We start from the raw sequence: 17,626 nt of genomic DNA on the forward strand, positions 1-17,626 counted from the left end.
CATAAAGGTGGAAGCAGCACATAGACAATGAAGCAGTTAGAAACAGGATACAACATAGACTTGGCTCTGATACCATAAAGGCGGAAGTAGCACATAGACAATGAAGGAGATGGATTATGAAATCAAAAGGATAAACAGAACTGGAATAAAGAAAATTAAAAGAAAACATTAATTAAAAAAAAACATTTCATTAAAATATTTAATTAACTTATAATAGTAGAAACTGCAAGATTACAGCACAAGATGTTGTTTTTCACTCAGAGCGCTTGGTTTTCAGAATAGAGGTTTCTAAAATTTTCCAAGTCTGCCAAATGAGTTCAACTTGATTACATTATATACAAAAACAAAGAAAAGAAAAGTAGCATTTGACTGACGAAAGCAGCTGGCAGCGCATGGGGCAAAGCAGATGCTGTCGGTTGCTGACGGTTGATTGATTGATTAGTTGAGTAGCTTTAGACAAAAGTTGACTGGGTGAATAGTGACGGTGAACAGTAAAAGTGAACAGTAACTTTTACTATTCATCACTTTCGGTGGAACATGTGAATAATGGAATCAATATAAATACAAATTGGCAGCTTTTCTCAAAAGAGTATTGACTGAAGCTAATTTGTATCTATATGGAATCGAATGTTGATTATGCAAACGGATCCTGGGCATCTTGAAACTCTGGCCCTGAACATTGATTAGTTGATTCTTCAGAGGAACGGGCATGTTCTGAACCTTCTTCTGAACTGTCTGAATCGGTGGATTGGGTTTTAGCTTGATTCAACAGTTGATGGGCTAACTGGATCATATCTTCTTTGGATGACTTGGATTTACTCTTGGACTTGGACTTGACTTTGACCTGAGCAGGAGGTGAATTGGGCTTTGCCTTTACTTTGGACTTTGATTTGGGCTTTGATTGGGCTGGTTGGACAGCAATAGCTTTAGATTTTGATTTGGGCTTGGAACCACTGGTTGAGGGGCTTCCAAGGTTGATTGGAGGAAGACTGGACTGACTTCCTCGAGAAATGGCAGCAGTTGGGTTCTGCTGGGCTTTAGCAAGAGCAGGAGTTGGAGCATACTGATCAGGTGGGAATTCTTCTTGAACAATTTCAAGAATTCTGGGTACATTGAACTTATCCCACCATTTGACTATGTGTTGGCGAATGATGATATTATCATCAATCCCATAGTGCCATTTGAATATCCATGGAATTTTATATTTGGATGTAAAAATGAGCAATAATGGAAATTGTTGTTGATGAGTAGTGAATGGGTAAACAGAGGCAAAATAATTAATTATTTTATTGAGATCAATGGGGAGGATATCTGAAATGGCGCCATAGTGAGTCCACCATCTCAGAAACCAAGTAAGAATCTCGGATTTGAACTTTTGATCAAATGATATGAACCAAGAATGACTAAAATTTTCATTTTGGTATAAGAAAATCTTGAACCGGGCATCAACATAATCATGGTAATTATATTGAATGGAATGACCGGGTAAATCACGAAGCTGATTAGGGTTTCCCCATTCAGCCATGGAAACAATGTTGTGGATATAAATTGAATGATATATAGGATCTTGTAAGCATAGGTGCGATCCTGGATTGGTTTGATCAAAATTGAATGGTGATGGAGTAGAATGTCTTTGTAATAAGAAAGGGTTTTTTCTGGATGTGAAAGGGTGAAATGGCATCCAAAGCCAAAATGGAATTTAGCAATTTCATTGATGGTTTGATTTTTCGGGTGACTAGGTTCTTTGTAGAACAGGTTAGTAACATGTGAATTGGTGTACTCAGATTAAGATGGTTTAATGGGGTTAACTGGGAATGGAGTAACTGAAACTGAATGGCTAGATGCAAAAGGATCAGAAGCCAATGCAGATGAATAATCAGGACGATGAATGGTACCAAGAGTTTGGTAACGGTTAACCATTTCAAGTGAATGAGATTGGGTGAGTGACTCCAAAGGAGGAGGAACAATAAGTTGATTAGGTTTACTGGAAGATGGGCCCAAAGCCTTGGAGGGAGGCCTTGGACGAGACATCTGTTGAAAAAGAAATAATGGTTAGCAGCCAGAGAGAAGATCTAAATAATCTTGATGGCGATGTAAACAATTGTAGTTGTGAGCAAGTAAATTGCGACGGGCTTGAATTTGATGGTAATTGATATATTGGGCTCTTTTGGTGGTTGGTCTGGCTAGTTTGAGGCGGTGAATACTATAGCGATCTCGGGTTTACCCTTGTTGTACAGTGATCCGGACATGTGTCTGTGGATGTTGGTAGTTGATTATTATCTTGTTTACATCCTTTTACTTCGTATTTGAGTTATAGGATGTGTTGGGCAGGTTTGTTACAGGTTGGTTGAGTTTAGAAACCAAAACTAGTTGCCCAGATTTTGACTTGTCCGCTCGTGCGGGGGTTTTGGCGCTCGAGCGGGAATTGCACCCATCCAGTATTTCCTGTGCAGTGTTGGACGCTCAAGCGTGGTATTGGCCGCTCGAGCGGGGTTGTGTGAGTGCCGCTCGTGCGGGCAATTGGAAGCTCGAGCGATGACCTGGTTCTGTAAAAGTTCTGGGAGTGTGTATCCGCTGCTCGAGCGGGATTGTTGACGCTCGAGCGGGAGTCTGTGAGTGACGCTCGAGCGGGGTGTTTGACGCTCGAGCGGGTCGACTGGGTTTAAGTTTCGTGTTTTGACTTTTCAAATCACTTTTTCACTTTCTCTTCTCTCTCCTACTTTTCCAAAAACACCATTGTTGAGCCTCTCACTCTAGAACTCTACCTTCTCTCTAGGTTTTGATCTAGTAGGAGTGATTTGCTCATCTTTGGCCTTTACAAAAAAGTTGTTGATCGTCGAGGGCTACATTTTAATCTGAAAATTTCGGGATTTGGATCACGTTGGGTTTTGTCATCTTCTCCCTTGGAGCTCCGAATTTGAGGTAGGGATATCCTACTCCTCTCTATGGATTTTGTCTTTAAATTTTGGTATTTTGAGATGTTGGGGTTGGTTTGGTAATTTTGTGAAAGTTTGGGGCTTTTGTGTTATTTTACAAAAGTTGGGGTTTTATTTATAATAAACCTAGACGTATGTTTGGTATGGAGAAATGGAATAAATGTTGAATCATTGATGAAAATGGGACCTAAGGGTTGAAATGGTAATTACGGAAAATGACCTAATTACATTATTTGATTAATTGGGATAATTAATTGTGAGAAATGAGGAAATGAAATGGAATTGTTGAGATTGGGAATGTATGGGGAAAAAGGGTGTAGTTGAATTATTTATCACTCACCGAATTGAAATGTTGATTGAATATCCATTGTGCATTTATTTTCTGTTTAGAGATAACTGCTTTGGGCTATCGGTGGAGGATAGTCGTGATTGTTGTAGACAATGCATGATGATTAGGCAAACGAAAACTAATCAATAGAACGTGTCATGGAATTTGACGGTTGATAGAATACATTAACTGTATGTATTGGGTGATTGTATATGGAACCAATGTGTTTGTATACGTTATGTGTAGAGGAGGAGATGGGGGATGTACTCCGCGGTTTAGGGGAAGATAGGGGATGTACCTCTAAACCGGATAGTATTGGGAGAAGATAGGGAATGAACTCCGTAGATACAGCTCATATGCTTGTCTAGAGAAGTGAAGATAGAGCTCTTATGCTTATCTTTGTGAAGTGTGGATATAGCTTATATGCTTATCTGTGAATGTGGGATATTGTTGTTATACATATCTGTTGAGAATGTGGATATAGCTTATATGCTTATCTGTGAATGTGGGATATAGTTTTTATACATATCTGTTGAGATGATGATAGAGCTAATATGCTTATCTGTTGAAAAAGGGAAAATGAAAAGTAACTTGGACTCATAAGTCGTATGACATAAATATGTGATTTATGTGAATGTATCAGTGTTGGCCATCTATCAATTGCTAATCTTTTAGTCATTGTTCATGGTTGGTTTAGTGTATTTCTACTGGGCTGTGGCTCACCCTATATGGGAATATCATTTTCAGGTACAGGTAGCATGCCACCTCCAAGGACATAGCTTGGGAGGCTAGAGGCGGACATACTTTTGTCGTTTTATTTTGATGTATTACATGTAAATTCAAGCCAAGGGCTAAATATGTAAATGAGTTATTGAAGGGGTCCAACTGGCCAATCAGAAAGAGAGGGGGCCAAAGGGGGTGCCTCCTTGATGGGGTCCAACTCATTTTTCCTCTTCAAATTCTCTCTATAAACGTACTCTCTCTCTCTCTCTCTCTCTCTCTCTCTCTCTCTCTCTCTCTCTTAGCTTCACTTTCCACCCACGCTCATCGAATTTCTCTTTTCGACAACTCTCTCGCGACCCAGCCATGTGCTGCTCATCACTTCCTCCAATCATCACCAGTGCACAACGCCACTTCCTCCGGTCATCTCCACCGCTGCTGCTCATCGCCATTGCCACCGCTCATCATTGCCGTCGCCATAGATGGATCGACATACTGTTGCTGCTTATTTGATCTCATAGGGCACCCCTGTTGCTCATCACCGCTGCCACCGCTTATCATCGTCGTTGCCATGGATGGATCGACATACCGCTGCTGCTTATCTAATCTAAGAGAGGATGAGAAGAGAGAGACCAACGTTTCTGGAGAGAGAGGGTTGGGCAGATGATGTGTATAGGTTTTTTTTTTTTTTTTTGGTGTTTTGTTTGTGCAAATGTATCAGAGATGAGTGTTTGCTTTTCCAATATATTTAAAGACATGCGTAGTATCCAATGAAAAAGAAAGTGAGACAAAGAGAGTAGATAGAGACCAACGGGGAAATGAGACTGAGAGACCAAGGTTGGTTATTTGATCTCTTAGATAGAGACCAACGTTTTTGGAGAGAGGAAAAATGAGACAGAGAGAGTAGGGACAGATAGAGAGAATTAGTGGTGGAAGATGGAGGGGAGAGAGAATGAGTTTCAGTTTTTTCTTCTTTTTTTTTGTGTGTTTTGTTTGTATCGAAGTACTGGCAGCGAAGAAGACCAAGGTTAGTCTTCTTTGGTAGTGAAAAAACTATAAAAAAAAAAAAAAAAAAAAAACAGAGTAGACTTTGGTGTACATTGATCTGTGAGAGAGAGAGAGAGAGAGATGTGGAAACATGATTTGTAATATCTCTTAATTTGTGTCTTTTATTTTTGGTTGTATGTGTTTTTTCTTGACAGGGTTTTATGAGTGTAAAAGAATATATATTATTTATGAGGAAAAGTTAGTAATTATCACCTTCAAATTAAAATAATATTATCTAGAGTATTTCTTTTATATATATTTTTTTATTTTTTATCTGGAGTAATTATCACCTTCAATTTTATTTTTTTTTGGTGAAATAAAATATAGGACTTTTCTTTCTTTTTTTTTTTTTTTGTTTTTTGGCAAATATTATAAATTTTGTATGTTTATTTCTTAATTTATATCAAGGCTAAGGAGAGTTATATAAATAAAATTATTAAAAGTTCTTTAAGAAAAATAATATTTTTTTAGTGTTTTTATTAAAAAAAATACACACTTCACTTTCTTTTCAATATGATATATAGAAATTAAGATTATATTTTAATCTCAATATTATTTATACCATACTGGTACCTTTCTTTTTGTGAGTTTTGTTTCGAAGAAAAAGTTTTGCAAAATCCCTTCCTATTCTAACCTCAAACTTGAACAACAATGGGGAAATTTGAGAGACGAACAGAGAGGCATGGAAGGGAAAATCTCTTCCCAAGAAAAACAAATAAAAAGGAAAAGGAAAGAGAAGATTGATGAGATAAGGGAAAAAGTAAGAGGCAACTCTACGTGGATTTGCTTCTTATGGATGCTCAACAACTCTATGCTAAGAGGCTGTTGGTATTTGGTTAAAATTTAAAAATCAATTTTTTAATTTATTTTGAGTGATATTATCTTTTTATTTTTTTATATGTTTTTTCAATAAAGTCAAACAAAGTTAAAAGTCAATATTTAATCAATTTCTCAAAACCACTCAAAGGATATTGGAATATCACTCTAAAATTATAAATATTAAAATCATATAATATGTTTTCATTACAAATATATATTTTGTTGGGTGGTAACTCTCTCATAATAACAATAAATAACTCTCTCATAATAACAATATTAGGTAATTAAGAATAGAATTTAATCAATTGAGTTTAAAAGGAATGAAATTTAATAATTTAATCAATTGAATTTAATAACAATTGAATTTAAGAATGGAATATAATTTAATTAATTGAGATTAAACTACATAATATTTTAGATAGATTTAAGATAATCATTCTCGCTTACATAATTATAAACGATGAAACAGTTAAGTAAATTTTAGATAGACTTAAGATAGTCATCCTTACTTACATAATTATAAATGATGAAGAAATCTAAATTAAATTAAAAAATTGAAGAAATAAATTCTGCTCTCCTTTTCTTGGGATAGCAAAGTGTGTTTTGAGGAGTGAGAGAGAGTTTTGAAATTTAAAATTTGAAAAAGTGAGGTGGGTGGAGAAAGGACGGTGGGTGGGCTGGTGGGTGCAGAGTTTTAGGTTTATTTATTTATTTATTTTTAATTTTATGTGTGCGTGGCTCTTAGGTGCAAAATGTGTTTTTGTTGATTGCCATCTCACTCTCTTGCAGGCAAAATGTATTATTCAAGATTGGTTTAGCATAAATTATAAAAGTTAAAAAATTATTAAAAAAGTCAAAAAATTTATACTAATTGGAAGAAGTTTGTTGGAAAAGCCTAGACGACAAAATTATACTATTTTACTCTTTGAATTTAACAATTCAAAAATCAAGTTAAAAAGTCAAAATGGTAGAATGATCATTTTTGTTTTACTACAATATTTTATTACACATTTTTTCGTAAAAAATCAAAAAATTATCCCAAACATACATATTTTTTTCTCTACTTTTTTAGAAAAAAAGTCAAAAAGTGGACTTATATAGCACACCTTAAACAACCACTTATACAATTTTATTTTAAAATTGTAAATATTATTTTTAAAATTTTAAGTGTAAATTTTATAGCATTACTCTAAATTTTATAATTCTTAAGTGTATTTGGATTGAATAGATCTACAAAATAAAAAATGTTTATTAAAATATTTAAAAAGTTTACTAAAAAATAATAAAATACAAATTTAAATTTTAAAAAATTCTTTTTGAAAACTCTAAAACTAAATAAGTTTTGAATTTCAAATTTATAAAATTTATTTTTAAAATATACAACCAAATTCTAATTATAAAACTCATTTGACCTCAATTTTATTAAAGACTCCATAAATTTTAACATTATACATATAAACTACAATTATATTTTAATCCCAACAATATTTATACCGTGCCTTTAGGCACGGGCATATACTAGTATATATATATAATTGACGGTTCCAAAAAATATATATATATATATTTTTTAAAACCACAAATCACATGCATCAAGTGAATAGAAAACTCCAAATCAATTCGTTATAAGAAAATAATAACATAATGGTACTCTGATTCAAACACCCAGGAAAACAACACATGCATGAATAGATTAGAAAATGCCAAAAAACCAAACCTTTTATACAGTCACAAATTACATGCAAGAATTGATTACAAAATGCCAAAGACCAAACCAATACATGCATGAATAGATTAAGCATATATGTTAACATAAAACTGCTCTGTTTCAAACGCCCAAAGAACGCAGACGGAAGTGGGTTTTTTTTTTTTTTTAAAACCAATGTTCACAATCAAACCAATCAAACCGCATGATATATATATATATATATATATGCACTTATCTACCCACTGCGCATCTCAATTAGTTTACATTTCCAGAAAATAGATTACTATTTTCAAAAAAAAAAAAACAGAAAATACAGAATTTGCAGCAGTAAGAAAAATTCAGAATCTGCAAACCAAGAAACTAAATAGGATGAATAATAGCATATCAATTCTGATAATACACATGATAAAACTGCTCTGATACCAATTGTCAGATAAATTTTTCAGAACATAAAACCTTAGAGTTTGGATCATGTATCATGTGTATTAGCAAGAAAACCAAACAAAAGCGTACCTGATTCCATCGCAATGGTTAAACGGAAGCGTGATTGTTAATACCACCTTTTGTATTGCCTTTGTTATTGCCTTCCAATCCTTTCCTTTTGGTGCCTTTAGTTTCTCCTTGAGAGGATATCAAAGAAGTTGGCAGTTCTTTTCTTATCAGGCAGGATTAGGGACCATAACATCTTAAAGTTAAAATAGGTTTTCAAAAAACAAAACCGTGTGGCAGTTTCTATGAAAACCAACTTAACCAATTTTGTTTTAATTTCTATTTCTGCCCCTCATAGAAATAGAAATTACTCAACTAGTATCTACACATTAGGTCCATGACACATATACCCTTAAGCCTATTAACTAAATTGAATCACTTAAATTGTAGGCTTCTTATAAATGATAACACCACATTTAAATATGTGGTCCCATTGAGACATTATCTAACACAATACACATCCTTAGATATAAAAATAAATACGGCACCTATGTTTTTGGCCCTTTTTGTTATTGGATGTGTCCAAAGCTTCCCGATTAAGATTTGTATCTAAACTTCAACTATGTACTAAGTTGTTATTTTATATAATATCTTTTGTTTCTTGTTAAAAAAACAAACCAGAGACATCTTCCCAACCATCAATTGTTCTTTTGGTTGTGTTTACTTCTTCATACTCTCACCATCACCTCAAGTTCTACAATAAAATGCTTTGCAGTACCCAGAGAAACAAGAACTACTTCTAGCAAGTGATCATCCTCAACCAGCTTCCTGACTTCTGCCTAGAAAAGCTGAATCTAATTATTCACAGGGAAGAATTACTTATGGTACACTTAAACAAAGTGATGCTCCTTGCACTTCATGATTTCACTTACACTGACTTGATTTCATTTCCAAAATTTACAACTAGACATCTTAAAAAAACCAGAAACTCATATTACTCTATGCATCCTGCAATGTAATAGTGGTATCTTGAAGATTCTATTATCATAGATTTGATCATATAATCTTGCAAATTCTTTCAATTAATAATGAGGTCGCCAAAAGTAAAGTCAACTTTTTAAGAGTTATGGCACATGGCTTCCTTTGTATTTGTGTTTCTATTATAAGACTTGTTAGACATATCTTTTGTTTCTATTATAAGCCAAACAGATTGATCAAAATAAAGATTAGAGCCAAAGAGGAGAGTTATTATTGGTTTAAGAGTCAAACCTAAGTATTTGTTTTTGGTATTTCCCCTTTATTTTATTCAAAATGACAAACTACCAGTAGATCTCTCTTATCATTTTGAGAACATACTGGCTGACCAATACAGATGGGATAGTATATGATTTCATATTGATCTACCAGTATAACTCTAACAACCAACGTGATAGATGTTCATTTTTGACATCTGGCGATTTGATTTCTTCCAACACAAACAAATATACAAAACAACGAACCATTTCACAGCTTCTGTATTTTTTCTAAGTGTAACATAAATGCTACCATAAAACTGTTATTTCACAAATTGAAGTAAAATCCACAAGCATGTATGATACTTGAATCATTCTCATTCATATAAAAAACCATTCCTCTTAAAGCAGTTGCTGAAGACACCCCACATCAAACTGCAACCTCACAGAGATACAAGGAAAATTTATGTAACAAATTCGAAAGAGGTTAATTCTATATCAGGATAAATGTGAGTACCGAATTTCCCAATTTTTTACTGAGAAAATATCACAAATGGCTACCAAAGCACTATTCTGAAGCAATTTGACTAGCAGTTCATACATAGAAGGAACCAATCAAACCGAACTGAATTCTAAAACCAATTGCTCAAACTCGACGGGAAGAGCTTGAGGGAGAGAGAAAGAGAATATGAAATTGAGAGAGAGAGAGACGGTGGTGCTCACCTTAGTAGACGATGTTCCTTGCTTCCCTCGCCGGTGTAGATGGTGAAGGCGGTGGAGCTTCGGAATCTCAAAATCGAAATTGCCAATCGCTCTGAGATTCGATCTGAGATGAATCACCAATCGCTTTGAGATCAAATCAAGGCTTAAGAAGGCTGATTCGATCGGTTGAGAGAGATTAGGGTTTAGAGAGGGTTGAGAGAGAGAGAGAGAGAGAGACCAGAGAGTGAGTGAGAAAGAGAGAGAGAGAGAGAGAGAGAGATCAAATCAAGGCCTAAATTATTTTTCAGTTTTTTTGTGTTAGTTATTGTAATATTTAATTTTTTTTTAACTTTTCAAATTCAAATAATTTATATATACTTAAAAGAAATATTTAAGTTTAATTTTAATAATGTTTTACTTTTTAATTTTTTTTAAAAAAATACTAAATTCAAAAAAATATAAAATTTAATACATTTCATATATATTATATTTTATTATTTTTTTTACAAATATTTTATTTTTTAGTTCTATTCAGATTAGGCACATCTAAAAAATAAAAAATAAATAAATTATTGAAAGAAGAAAAAATATCAAATCAAGGTAATTTAAAAAATAATAATTACAAATTATGAGAAGCCATATAAATATTAATCATTAAAATTATAAGCGTTTTGATGAATGTGTAATTTTTTTTCCAAAATCCCACTGGGTGCAATTATCCCTTAAAAGAGACATTAAATTATAAAATAATGTATAAATTATTTTTTATGTTGTCCTCAATTGGGAAAATTTAAGGTGAGAAGTTTGGTTGGAAATTGTTAGCTTTTTGAAATAAAAAAAAAAACAAAACAAAACAAAAAATAGGATTGAAATTTTTTTAATAAAAGTTTTCATGACATGCTAATGCATGCCGTGTAAAGTTATAATATTTTACGACATAAAATGTATGTCATCTTAAGTACAAATATTTTATGACATATTTTTGTATGCCGTGAAAATATACATTTTTTACGGCATGCAAAATAAAAAAATTCTGATTAATTTTTTTTTTTTGTAAAAGTTTTCATGACATGTTAATGTATGCCGTGTAAAGTTGTAATATTTTACAACATGAAATATATGTCATCTTAAATGCAAATATTTTACGACATATTTTTGTAAGTCGTAAAAACATACATTTTTTACGGCATACTTTTGCATGCTATAAATATATGAATCAACGACTTATATGGTATGTATGCTGTTATTGACAAAACATTAACGGCTTACAAAAAAAAATGCCGTAGAATGTACTAACTACGACATGCATAAACATGATGCCGTAAATAGTTAGTTTTGTTGTAGTGGGGGACTTTAGATTGGGCCAATATTAGATTAGGACTATTTTAATTAGGGCACCTACGTGTCGATCCTATTGATAGAACCTATTTACCTATAAGTCCTATTCTTTTTTTATTTATTTATTTTTACCTATTAATATTCTCAAAATGTCCTCCAATCATATTCTTCATCCCAATTATCAACACTGTTATGAATCTTCCTTCCCCATCAGCGACTACCTCTGGCCAACATTTTCGGCCACTGACCACCATCTCTGGTCACCGACGATCTTTTTCAGCCACCATATTTGACCGCTATTGGACTCTAGTGATATTTTCTAGCAAGCATCTTTGGCCGCTATATCTGGAAATACTTTTCCGACAAACACTTTGTAGACGCGCCCGCGGTGGGCCTCGTGCTACAGTTCGGACTCTCGATTTGTGTCACGGTTCTTAATCTGAACCAAAGAGTCCAAATCTGGCAAATCGTTTTGAGAAACAGATTTTTGAAAAAGTAGTGCCAAACATGGACTGCTTTGCCAGATACAGAGTCGCCACCTAAATATTTTTTTATGGGAGAATTTAGGAAACCCTGACTCGGAGCCGAAGGCCACATGTCCGTCATCACCGGAGTTGTCTCGGCTCGGGAGCTTGGGTACGATCGGGGAAGGTCAGCTATGAGCACCCCCTTTCGCCCGGTCCGAAGACCGGCCTCTACTAACCGTGATATCCGTTTTTGAAAACTTTACGTGTTCTTATTCCGATTATCAGCCTAGAATTACTATGTTATGCGCACAGCAAACAAGTATAGACTAGATTGCCTAATTTGAAAATAAACATTGCATATCCGTTCGGTTTGAAAATGCTTTGGAATTTGCTACTCGCAAGTAGGCTAAAATGCGGATTTCAACGAGTTTTTCCAACTCAAACAATCCAGCCTTCACCCACAGGCATTCAAGCAATTATAACACATAAGCATCTAGCCACATGTTAAGCATGCTGTCATGGTAACATTCACACTCATGTGATATGCTGAAGCGGAAATACTTACATAGTACTCCGTGCCAAAACAAAGAACTTGTTAGCAAACATGCATGATCCAAGTCCATGTGAAGTGCCTAATGCGTCGCATACAAAATATTGCTAGAATAGGCTCGGCTATCCTAAACATGTCATGTGAAAATGCACAATTATCACGTATTCAGTTTTTGATTTGAAAAACATATGCGGTTAGCATGATGTACCGAGCCTAATGCATGTAATACAAATGCATGGATGCACTCATGCATAGCATAAGGTATGCTAATTTAAACGTGTCCTAATACTAACCATTAAAGCGGGTAAGTAAAAGGGAAGAAAGAAGTGAGGTTGGAAGACATACACACCACCCACGCACACTTATTACAGATTTGCCCTCACTCGGAGGGACCGAATGAATATTACAAATTAATTAATTAACAAATTAACTAATTTAGGAAAACAGTAAAACGTCTCGAGAAGCGCGCCGCCATGCGCAAGCTGCCTCTGTTTTCCTCCCTTTCCTCCTCTGGAGGTTGTCAAAACCTCAGGACTACATCCTTGGACAGAGGGGATCATCACCGGCTAGATGAAATTTCCACCGACAGTGTTGTATGGCCATCGGCACAAAGTTGAAGCTGTCGGCAGAGAAAATGGTGCCAGTCGGCAGAGTATTCCTGCAGAACCTGCAACTCACAGCAACAGAGGGCAAAACAAGGCATGGCAGCATATTTCAAGGCATGTATGCATCAACCATGTCTCTTATCATTGTGATAACTCAAAGGGACATGTGCCTCGGTTCTCGGGCCACCAATCACGCATTTCTATGCATGATGGCCCAAAGAACCAAGTATGCAACTTTGGTTTCAAATGCAATGCAAACCAATCAAACAAAACTCCCAATCCCTATCACCCAAGTCAAGGGACAAGGAATGCATGCAAGATGCAATGCAACCTAGGCATAAAAGCTAAGGATGCAACATGGCATGGCAAAGCACTTATGCAATCATGCAAGCATACATATGGCAATGCAAATGGATGGCAAAGATGGACTTAAACATGAATTAGGCGACTCTAAAATAGGCCTAAAACAGTAGCCATAAGTGCTAAAAGGTGAGGGCTAAATGGCATGCACACACACATGCACATAAGGACCAACACTTAAGCATAAATCAAACAACATTCAAGCACACTTGAAAGAAGGAAACATGGACAAATTAGCATGCATTATAAGCTCTAAAATCATGCTAACACATGGTGCCAAACCAAGCAACAAATCAAACCAAGCATGCACCAAAAGGCCTAAATGTTCAAAGCAAATCAATGAGGCATTGAACTACACTTTAACAAGACCAAACATGGCATGCATTAAACAACTAAAAACAGATTTTTAGCATGTTAAAACAAGGCCAAAGGACTCCTTAGATGGCATCTAAGTGGCCCAAATTCAAAGGCATACACCATGGCCAAAACATGGAGCATTGCAACACATGCTTTCAAAGCATTAAAGAGGCATGCAAGGCAATCAAACAAGCATGGAAATGGGACTGAAATAGCATGTAGGATGATTCCAAATCACCAAAATAATGCAAAGATGGCATGCTACACATGCACATACTCAAGGCCAACAAGCCCAAATACAAAGTAGCTATATAATGCATGCAAAGATCAACCCAAACGATTATGGACAGAGCTAAAACATGGCAAAATAAACACATAAACTTCACAAATGCAAGCCTAAAACATGCTCCAACAAAGGCTAACAACCTAGAACATGTTAAGGCACAAATAAGGCATTACATGGCAACTATGCTAAACATGCATGAAGTTCCAAAACCAACTTGAAATCATGTTATATTATAGATATATAAGCATGAAAAACAAACCAAACATGCTCAACACACACTCAAACATAGGCCTCCTTAAGAGGTCAAAATATGCCCTTTCCAAGGACAACAAGGAGAGGGGGTGGCCCTCTCCTTCTTGGGACTTCAAAGCATCATCTTCACCACTGAAATCCCTCAAGATTTCAGTGGTGAAGAGACCTCAACACCAAAATCCCGGAGCTAGCACAAAATGGCTCAAAATGAGGCCTTTTGAGGCCTAAGGGTGGTCAACAACCCTCAAACAACAAAACACTCTTAATAAACAATAAAGAGGGCTTAAAAACAGAACTTTTTTATGTTATACAATAATAAAAAAAAACAGCTCTAAGACTAGTAGAAAATCAATGCAAGAATGGGGAAAAAAAGGACTAGAATCTCACCCTTGATGACCCCTTCACAAATGGTGCTCCAATGGCCTCCTTGAGCTTGAATCCAACACCAAAACTTCAAAACACACTCTTTAGAACCTCAGCTCCAAGAGGAAGGTGAAACACTAGGTGTTTGTGTGCAATAGTGAGACACAAAACACCTAGTGTGCAAATAAAGAGGGAAAGAGAGATAGAGAGTGTATGTCTAACCCTAACCCTAGAAAAACCAGAGCTTCTCTCTGTGTTTTTTCTCTCTAAAATGTCTAAAAGCTCTCTTTTTTGCCTTAGAGAGGGCTTCTCTCTATATGCCTCTTGTAAAGCTTACAAGACAAGCTTTGCAAGAGGGAGATCCCTCCATACACGTGTATGGAGGGGAGCAAAAGCAATACAGCTGTCCAAAAATATCTGCAAAAGCAGATGAACAGCAATCGGCCGGCAAAAATGCCATCTTGGCCAAAAAGAGTGCCGACCGGCACAAAAGAGTGCTGACCGGCAACAAAGAGTGCCGGCCGGCAAACTATATTGCCGGTGGCAGCAAAAACCAGCCGGTGGCATCTAGCCAATGCCGGTGGTGGGTGGGGATGGTCTACAAGCCTCACCCTGCCTCTCAAAGGCAAGAAGCAAGTGTTTGGTGCAAAACCAGACACTAAACGCTCGAGTTCGGGGATCCTGAGGCAAGGCGCGAGAGTCGAGACCTCTGGGAACTCCAAACGAACACAAACATGGATAATCACCGAGTGTTCAAACGGTGACGTCCAAGTCTTGAGGACGGTCAAAAATGGGGTGTCTACAGTTGCCCCTCTTTGACAGAACTCGAAAGTCATAACAATGACGGGAGTGAATGTCAAAGCCCAGAGACGACCCATTTTTGACAAGGCCGAAGACTTAGACAAACATACAAGACAAATAAGATATGCGCCCGGAGGCAGGGGCAAAATGCAAGACAATGCACGAAGCCGAGCATAACTTATGATCATGCAAAGAAAAGCGGTAATGAAGCAATTATGTGAAATAAATGCAACATTTTAAGCGAATGCTAGGCAAGCAAGTAAGCTCGAGCCAAACTACACCTCGTGCAGAAAGGATGTAAGAGAATTATGCAATTCTCACGAACATGTGCGTTAGATACACAAAAGTGAACGAAGTGTGATAGATACACTAAGTGGACAAACATGCGTGATAGATACAGAAAAGTGAAGAGAGTGTGATGGACATGCTTACATAAATAAAGTGTGATTGATACACTAAGCAAAGCAAAGTGTGATAGATACACAAAGCGAAACAAGTGTGATGGATACACTGAGCAAATATGTGATAGATACACTAAGCAACCGTGTATGGTGGATGCACAAAGGGATCGTGTGATGGATACACAAAGTGAACGAGTGATAGATACACAAAGTGAGCATAGTGTGATAGATACATAAAAGGTGAAGCGAGTGTGATGGATACACTATATGAAGCAAAGTGTGAGCGTGTGATAGATACACAAAGTGAGAGTGTGTGATTGATACACAAAGCGAACGTGTGTGATTGATACACAAAGCGAGCATGTGATAGATACACTATATGAAGCAACATGTGATACATACAGTAGTTGAGCGTGTGATAGATACACTAAGCGAGTATGGTGAGCATAGTGTGATAGATGCACAAAGCGTGAACACAAAGTGTGATAGATGCACTAAGTGAACAAAGTATGATTGATATACTGAAGGTGAACACAAAGTGTGATAGATGCACTAAGTGAACAAAGTATGATAAATATACTGAAAGCAAACACGAAGTGTGATAGATGCACTTAGTGAGCAAGTATGATAGATATACTAAAAGGGAACACAAAGTGTGATAGATGCACTATGTGAACAGAGTGTGATTGATACACTAAAAGTGAACACAAAGTGTGATAGATGCACTATGTAAACAGAGTGTGATTGATACACTAAAGGTGAACACAAAGTGTGATAGATGCACTAAGTGAACAAAGTATGATAGATATACTGAAGGTGAACACAAAGTGTGATAGATGCACTAAGTGAACAAAGTATGATAGATATACTGAAAGCAAACACGAAGTGTGATAGATGCACTTAGTGAGAAAGTATGATAGATATACTAAAAGGGAACACAAAGTGTGATAGATGCACTATGTGAACAGAGTGTGATTGATACACTAAAAGTGAACACAAAGTGTGATAGATGCACAGTGTGAACAAAGTATGATTGATATACTGAAAATGAACACAAAGTGTGATAGATGCACTATGTGAGCAGAGTGTGATTGATACACTAAAAGCGAACACAAAGTGTGATAGATGCACAGTGTGAACGAAGTATGATTGATATACTAAAAATGAACACAAAGTGTGATAGATGCACTAAGTAGATTAGAGTGTAATTGAAATTAGAGTGTGATTGATACACTAAGCGAATGAAGTGTGATTGATACACTAAGCGAATGAAGTGTGATTGATACACCAAAGTGAGTGTGTGTGATTGATACACAAAAGTGAATGACCTTAAAACGGAACTTCTTTGAATGAACCGTGCATACAATATCGTGCATGACTAAGGAAGAAACTTGATAGGTATAATGCATTACAATGCAAGTGAAGTGGGTGCATAACAATGTAAGTGGAAGAGTGTATAACCTTGAAGCAGGATTGATCTTGCGCCTGAGGTAGAGGTACACTCATATTTCGGAGCATTGACAAGGCCCTGAAGAGGTACGTCCGGAGTACAATCACGGAATTTTCTGAAGTTGACACAAACTCAGATACTTCGATTTTTGCTCTTTTGTCTTTGCTTTGTAGTTTGGAACCATCATAGCTTCAGATAGGTCCTGGTTTCACCGTTCACACTTATCGGGGGTGGACCCTGCAGTTTTTTTGGAAAAAAGAATCTTGTTTTGCACAAACGTGAAGGATGGCACAGCACTCTGAGCACAAAACGATTTATTTTTGAAATTGAGAGATGAGTTTTCGACCAGGTATTGAGCCTACGACTGAACACAGCGAGAAAGACTCAACAACGGAAAACAAAAGGTAAACAACCTAAACACGTCGAGACACGCTCGGGACGACTCAAAGCAAGAATCGAGACAAACAAAACAAAA

This window comes from Camellia sinensis, chromosome 6, assembly GCF_055761805.1.
Source record: "Camellia sinensis isolate YWXY chromosome 6, ASM5576180v1, whole genome shotgun sequence".
In the NCBI taxonomy this organism is placed as follows: Eukaryota; Viridiplantae; Streptophyta; class Magnoliopsida; order Ericales; family Theaceae; genus Camellia; species Camellia sinensis.